The following is an 8,509-nucleotide window of genomic DNA, read 5'->3' on the forward strand; positions in this document are numbered from 1 at the left end:
CATGAGAGCAACCCATTCCTATTAATAGATATATAAGATAATTTATATATATATATATATATATATATATATATATATCTAATTATATAAATATATAATAGTTATTACCAATATTGTTAATAACTAGATATCGAACCATTCAAATGTTTTTTTTTAATTTTTATTAGAATGGGCTGACCATTCGACCCGATAACAGGACCCCCTGATCGGTTTGGTTTCTGGGTCGATTTTAAAAACCATGATGTTATGTCATTCGAGCGTGTGACTCATATGACCCAAAAATGGAACCGTTCTGGCATCGGTTTTTGAGTCAATGGTTCGACTGTCCGATTCGAATGGATGACCCATTCTAACAACAAAAATAAAAAAAATGGCCAAAAACCATTGAAGGAGTCAATGGTTTGATGGTTCGACCACTCGGGTCAATGGGTCATTGACCGATTCAATGGTTTTTGGCCAAAGGCCGAGATTGGGGTAAATTGAATTGCTTGCCCGGATGGATCCCAATTAAAAACAAAAAAATGGATGACATAGGCAAAAAATTGAGTATGTGAGGTCCATTCCATTAAGTAGTACCATACGTGTTATGTCATTCGAGTGTGTGACTCATATGACCTAAAAACAAAACTGTTTTGGCCACTCGTTTTTGGGTTGACAGTTTGATTGTTCGGTTCGAACGGATTGCCCATTTTGACAACAAAAATTAAAAAAAATAAAAAAACGACCAAAACCATTGAATGGGTTAATGGTTTGACCACCTGGGTCAATGGGTCATTGGACGATTCAATGATTTTTGGCCAGGGACCGAGATTAGGACAAAATGGAACCGGTTGCTTATAAAAAATGACCAAAAACCATTAAACGGGTCAACGGGTTGATGGTTTGACTGCTCGATCAATGGGTCGTTGAACGATTCAACGGTTTTTTGCCAAGGACCGGATCAATGGGTCAACGGGTCGATGGTTCCATTACAGTCCTTGTGTAGCAAGGCCTCTCCGCTAGTATAAATTTATTACAAACAAACCAAGTCCAATCCAATCTAATAAATCTTTTGGACCAGATTGGTCCAATCCATTATGTGTTGTTGGTCCGTCCAATCCATCCAAATTGATTTTGGGCTAGACGGGGTCCAATCCAAAACTGGTCCATTGACACCCTTACCTAGCAAGGCTGAGTTAAAGATTAAGGGTCCAATTACTTCATAGTTGGAATTGGAATCGGAATCACAACCAAAATATTTCAGAATCGGAATCAAGTTGGTCGATTCCCATAGTTTGTTTGGCTTAGACAAGAATGGGACTGGGAATTGGAATCATAAAAAATTAATAGGGGTGCTCACGGGTCGGGTTAGGTCAGTTTGAGTCATTTTTTTCAACCGACCCAACCTAGTCGGTTTACTCATTGACTAAACCAAAATCGATTGAGCCTAAAGTAAAACGACCCAAACATGAGTGGTCGGTTTGTGTCAGTTTGTCGGTTTAGCCAGTTTTTATATATATTTTAAACTAAAATATTTAGTTTATTTCTTTTTAGTTTTTATGCAAAATCAAAATATATATTTAAACCGATTAATTTTTTATGTAAAACTAATTTTTTTTTGTTAATATATATTTAAATTTGTACAAAATTGAATCAAATATTGTAATATTATATTATATTTGTATTGGTTTTATGTTTTTAGTTTTTATCATAAAAAACCAATTTTTTTAAGGTTCAAACAAAACACAAATAATATATATCAACATTTAACATATAGGGTAGGGACTAATTAATAATTACTTAAAAAATATAACCAAAATTTTGGTTTATTTTTTCATACAAATTGAAATCGACCAATGATTTTGAAAAACCGATCAATTCGAATTGAGTTAGACTGGTTCGGTCGATTTGACATTTAATGTGATTCGAATTGAGTTAGACTGGTTCGGTCGATTTGACATTTAATGTGAACATCCCAATGAATTAGATTGGGCTAAGCAATGGTCATTCCATTCCTTCAAACACCATTCAAATGTAGATAAATTTTATCAAAACCTATAAAAAACAACCAAAAAGGCAAAATTGACTAGCCAATTTGAATTGAAGTCATTCGCGTGAGGTGAGAATTGAATTTGGAATACAAGTAAAATATGCAGAGATATAGTGATACTGCTTCATCTTTACTATTTCCTTGAATGATGCTGTCCATCCCCAAATTGGTATAAAAAATAGCATTTCTTTTCCAGAAAGAAATATGTATTTGTCTATTGAAAATATAATGTGCATTCCATGTGTATTTTTGTTCTTCATGGGGCTACACTGCGGGGTAGCCTATCCCCCATACCCTAAACCCCTAACAGCCAACCCAATGTATAACAATTTCAATATGCCTTTATAATATACAATCAACATATAAAAATTTGATCAGTCGCTCCTTACATTTTCCAACCTACAAGAGAAAAAAAAGAAGAAGAAAACAAATATTAGAAATAGTGTATGATAAAACGAAGCAACTAATAAAACAAGTATGGTAAGGGCTGTAAGGCCTATCTCCATCCAACCCAAAAGCCAACTATGCATTGAAAACCTATGAAGGAACAAAGGATTGTTTTAAGGCTTTGTCCATGTAGTTCTTTTCATTTCAATTATCTCATATTTGTTTTCACTGACAAGTGATACTCACAAATTTGACACACTTAACAGCTAGAACAAAAATGCTTAGAACATTACAATAATCTTAAGCTTCTCTTTAACACTCGTAAAACTTGCAAGGAGAATGGACCAACGCAATTGTTCCTAATAAACCTTTCAGATAGGCATTGGTGAAAGAGAAGTAGTAGAAGCTGACTCCTTATGCAGACTATGGTTTTGGGGTTCTGAGTTCTGAACTCTTATCAAACATATGATCTATAATTCAACTTAAGGCCTCTTGATCACTCACATTTGATTCATTTTGTGTTGTAAAATTTTCAAGTTATAACTCATAGTTGTAAATCTAAAACTTAACTGAGGCAAGTTGGTTCAATTGAGTTTCCAATACAGTACTCTAATCAACTTTGTTACTTCATAGGTTTCCCCAATTGTATCCATCCAACTACACATTGTTCTTCTCAATGTATGAATATATCCACTAAATTGCTCATATGGCCATATAACAATTATGGACAACCTAAGGCTTTATAGAACAAACAAGGAAAAAAGTTTTTCCATATGAGGAAAATATCCAGGAAAAAGGATCCAAGAATTGAACATCACTTCACATATGAGGAAAATATAGAGGAAAAAGAAATGAGAACACTTCAACCATTCCAGGAAGCACAAGCACAGGAATAATGTGCCTTAAGACAGATTTTTGGGATCACTTTAAACTTAAAAAAAGAAACAAAAAAGAAAACTCAAACAAAAACTGGACAAGAAACAATAACAAAAAAAAAACCTTACCAGATCAACATTAGGAATATCAAGCCCACGATCTGCAGCATCTGTAGCAACTAAAATGTTAAAGTGCTCATCTCGGAAGCCAGAAAGTGTCCTTCCCCTCTAGTTTTGAGAGATATCCCCATGCAAAGCTTCACATCTAAAACTTCACCCCATGGCATATGCCAACTGATCAGCATCACGCTTTGTTTGTTTTGAGTAAAAACAAAATTACTCATTTTGTACAAGGCATATAGAAATGACATCCTAAGTTAGTGAATGTTAAGAGATAGAAGCATCCATTGGAGCATACCTGTCTCTGTAACTGCTCTCGTCTGAGCTCCTCTGCATGCATTTGCCAGTTCATAGTCTCCATTCTCCAAATGCCTCTGATCTGGCCTGAGCCTTGAGTCGGTAGGAGGCAACTTCTCCAGTAGGCCAGGTGTCGATTCATTCAAAGAAATTGCAAAAGGTGTAAGGTTGTAACGAGTCTGGGTAACAGTTTTTTCGCGTTCCCACAACAGCACAGCTTCCGACATGGGATCATACCCTTTTGGTTTTGTAGTGGGATCCCCCAGAACATAGTGCATTGCTTCATCCCATTTCCCCACCAGCATTGCCACCTTGTTTCCAGTTCTATTGTCCTGAACAAATCCTTGCACCTGCATGTTTATATTCTTTTATTTATTTTTCTATATCATGACAACATGAGGGGAGTGAGAAGGTGAGCCAGTGGACACCAGATCTAATAAGAGAATTTACCACTTGTATGGCAAACATTATGATGACAATGCGAACAAGTTACAAACCAAGAAAATCAATCTCCCCTTTGATAAAAGGGTTATTTTTGCCCCATTTTCTTTTTGTGGATCAACAAAAGTAAACTTTATCCATGAAAAGGAAAAAAGTAGAAAAAAAATAACAATCATATTTCCCATAATTGAGAAAACATACCACTGCTAAAACCTTAACAAAGATACCCGATATACAAGTCTAATTAAAGAAAATAAAAATAAAAGAAAAAAAAAACTCACCAAATAGTACAACCCATAATTGTGGTCCATCTGAATCTGAAGTATAAGTTCATTGATGACCATAGATCTAGCTTCCCCAATATGATGGCATGGTGTCCAAGGCTCATCTTATTCATTTACACCTATCCAATAACAATCTGGGAGAGACCTTCCAAAAGTCCTCTTGCTTTAGATCCAGGGTTCTCAATACTCAATAGAGCACGACATACAGGGATATGCCAAAGAAAGAACTGATAGTTTTTGGAGTTGATAAAGCCAAAGAATTGGGTTTTGAAAGGTTTATTATTGAAATGGGTGGTCTGCTAACATCTTGGTGGGTGGTCTAGCTAAGCAAGGGGTTCAGAGACAATCTATGTTTTGGGATCAATTGTAATTCTCTGGGGGATTTTGACCCTGTCGAGTCTATTTGTTTATTCCACAACTTCTTTTTGTTCTATTTTCTCATATTTTTAATAAATTTAGTTACTGATCAAAAAAAAAAAAAAAAAAAAATATATATAATATATATATATATATATATATATATATATATATATATATATATATATCAAAGAAAGCACTGATAGTGCCAACATTAGTAAATCACTAACATAGCCAATCATCTTTCTACAAGCACCTGATCTTTGAGTATACAGTTTGACTTGTTTGGCAGTCCTAATTATCAGTAATAAATCCGCTATCTTTTAAGAAAACATGATGAACTCCCTTACTATATGAATTTATGGAATTTCATTGAGAAAAATAAGAGGGTTTCCTCATCTCAGGAATCCACACTTTCCAATTCAAGTGGTGAATGGAAACTTTTATGTTTAGAATGGTAGGATACTAATACTAGGATTTGAGGAAAATGGCAAGTACTTCAGGTCTGGATGATAAGTTATCAGTATTTTGTATAGTAGAACTGCTAGGAATTGCTTTTAGAGAATAAGCACATTAAAAACAATTAGGGTTTCTTCATATATAAAGTAGGATAAAAGAAAAAGGACAGAACTAGCAGAACACTAAAAAAAAAGGAGATCTAGACCTATAATCTATTGTCCTGACAAAAAGAGGTTATGGAACATCTAAAATAGTACCTGGTGGGGATTTCGGTCAATGATACTGTTCCTTGAACTTGAGAATGCAGGAGTAATTAACACTGCCTTTGATACTCATGGTGCCATAATGGTCACATTAGATTTTACCCAGTATAATATTGTAGATAGAAGTGGTGACCTTGCTCCACTGGAATGTCTCTCCATCTTCAAGCTGAAGGGTGAGAACCCCAAGAGGATCAAGCTGTATCGGACGCCCCCAAAACTTGCCTTTCAGATTACAGTCTGCCCAGAATTTCCAGCCCCTCCCATCACAGTGACAAGCAACAATCATTGGGTGGTGGCTCACCTGAATGAGAACCACTTGTTACAGGCTAGAAGTTTAGTACATAAGTGTCTTCCTCTGGCTAATTATAGAAAGCTAGGTATTTGCATTTTTTGTCAAAATATAGTGTGGCTTCTTGATTCCTGAGGGTATATATTAAGGAATTATTGAAATTGCATAGCGGAAATAATATAATCTATATCTGTACAGAAATAGAACAAAAGCAGATAGTAATAAAGAAAGAAAAAAGAGAGAACATCAGATTTACATGGTTAGGCCAAATTGCCTACGTCCACGGGCAGCAATGGGAGCTTCCTTCTTACTATAAACAAGAGAAAATACAAAATGACCTCACTGAAATTACATCTGTACCCGACACTCGATACACCCAACTCAATACTTCTTTCAACACACTGTATACACTATACACTGAAATGAAATAAAGAATGGAAAATGAGAAATAACATAGGAGGAACCCCTATTTATACTTTAACTAAGGGGTATAATGGGCATTTATGAAGATTTTCTCATGGCGAACGGTGGCTTGCAAATGGTGTGCCATCGATTAATTGGTATGCCACCGAATAAATGGTGGATTCAGCTTGGTGGGCCACTGATTGCAAATTCAGTGAGCCACCGATTGGCCCACCTTTTTGTTTTTCAACAGGAATAAAGTAAAATAGAAAAGATAAAAAAAAAAACAGGGGAAGAAGAGTTCCATCTTCATCTTTTTACCATATGGCATAAACAAATGACAAATCCATGTTCAGGCACAAAAGGGAGAAACTTACCGTTTATAAAACGAAATAAGATCACTTGAAAAAGCACAAGGGTGACGAGGTGACACCGAAGAAAAACCATTGTTGTCAGCGATGATTCAACAGGGGTGGTGAGCTGAAGATATCAGGGAGAATGATAGTTATTACTTTTCCGTAGGTTAACGTCTTTCTTAAAATGAATTTCTTTTAGGGTTTTTAGCATACAACGACAACTTTTGGGGTTTAATATCAATAAAAGTAATATATTTAAAAAATAGATTAATTTTTTAAAAATAAAATCAATAAAGGGCAAAAACACTATTCATCTTCTTCTTCTTGCCAATTGTTCACAAGAGCCACCATTCACTGTCACCTGCCACTATCCGCCACTGTCGTCCGCTACCGCCTCTGGCCACCTCTGCCTCCGACAACGTTGCCGGAGGTGGCCGAAGGCAGAGGTGGGCGGAGGTGGTGGCGTTGGACAAAGAAACCACTAGCGCCGCCGCCGCCACCTCTACCTCTACCTCTGGCCACCTTTGGAAATGTTGTCGGAGGTGGAGGCAAAGGTGGGCGGAGGCGGCAGCGGGCGGCAGAGGACGGCGGTGGTAGGCGATGGTGGCAAATGGCGGCTCTGGTGAACAAATGGCAAGAAGAAGAAGATTAACACTGTTTTTGCCCTTTATTGACATTATTTTTAAAAAGTTAATCTATTTTTAATTTATTTTAAATATATTATTTTTGTTGATATTAAACCCCCAAAATTGCCTTTCTATGCTATTACCCCTTTCTTTTATCAAATGTGATTTTAATTGTTGTTTTTGAAACCGGTTACTTGCAATAACCCGTATTCATCGAAACAAAAACTCGAAAGTGATTGGTCCATCTCATCCGACATATCATAGATTTTCCTATCAAACATATAGAACGTCGTACTTGAGGGCAATTTTTTTTTGTCTTGTATTTGTTAAGGTTAATAGTATAATCTATTAGGGGTGCAAATGGATCCGATCCTGATCCGAGATCTTATCCTATTTGGTCGAATTCACAACACCCCTTATCTAATCCGATATGTTATATATTTATAAATATAAATATATAATATATAATATTTATTTATTTATAAATATATTTTTATGTTATATTTTATAAATATGTTATATTATTCATTTTTTATAAAAAAACATGTATATATGATAAAAATAATTAAAAATACATGTATTTTTTGTTTTAAATTTATTTAAGTTAGTATATTTTAGTTTTTTTTAATAATTTATTAACTTTTAAAGAAAACAAGTCGGATCGGATCAGATCCAAAGATCCGACTTACCAATAGGATTCAAATTCAAATCAAATCCTATCAGATCCGATCGGATCCGATCCAACATGAACAGTATTAGATCGGATTTGAATATACCCTGATTCAGATGCATCGGATCAGTTTGCATCTCTAATAACCTTTTAGTATTCATGTTTAAAATGTATGCTGTTGCGTTCTTGTTTCACATTAATACAGTTTGGTGGTTCATTTTAAAATTTTGAAAAATAGTGAAGACAAAAGAGTGCAAAGCCTTTCCATTGTAGCTAGTGACATCTGCGATTGTTTCACATTTTAAAATTTATGCTGTTACGTTCTTGTTTCACATTAATACGGTTCTTAATCTAAACAGGCACCTCAAGGAGTATATATGTAGTGTGCAAAGCCTTTCCAGGAATTAAGTTTGTGACATCTGAGATTGAAACCGGTCTGGATGAAGATTTCTATGTCAATTCTGGCATGGACGAGTTTGGAGACCGGTATTTTGGCACAGATGATGATGAGAAATAAACAATGGCCCCATTGTAGCTAGTGAAATTTTCTACTTAAAAGTGATTTTGATTCTGAGTGAACCTAGATTTATCTTCGTCTTTGTGCCCCCTCTGTCAAATTGGCTGTTTTCTTATGAAATCCTCCAGTACCTTGTA

General features: G+C 35.3%; 1 pseudogene across 1 annotated transcript; it reads right to left on the reverse strand.

Annotated features, from left to right (window-relative positions):
- Window positions 1-2,165: 2,165 nt before the first annotated feature.
- On the reverse strand, window positions 2,166-6,650 carry LOC148874876 (oxysterol-binding protein-related protein 1D-like; annotated as a pseudogene). The gene is made up of 6 exons (XR_016104669.1): window positions 6,581-6,650; window positions 6,154-6,218; window positions 5,507-5,813; window positions 3,710-4,058; window positions 3,421-3,562; window positions 2,166-2,428 (listed from the first exon to the last, which is right to left on the reverse strand). The product of XR_016104669.1 is annotated as an oxysterol-binding protein-related protein 1D-like (transcript).
- Window positions 6,651-8,509: the final 1,859 nt, after the last annotated feature.

This window comes from Nelumbo lutea, chromosome 1 (genome assembly GCF_056320005.1).
Source record: "Nelumbo lutea isolate HS-2025 chromosome 1, American lotus-T2T, whole genome shotgun sequence".
In the NCBI taxonomy this organism is placed as follows: Eukaryota; Viridiplantae; Streptophyta; class Magnoliopsida; order Proteales; family Nelumbonaceae; genus Nelumbo; species Nelumbo lutea.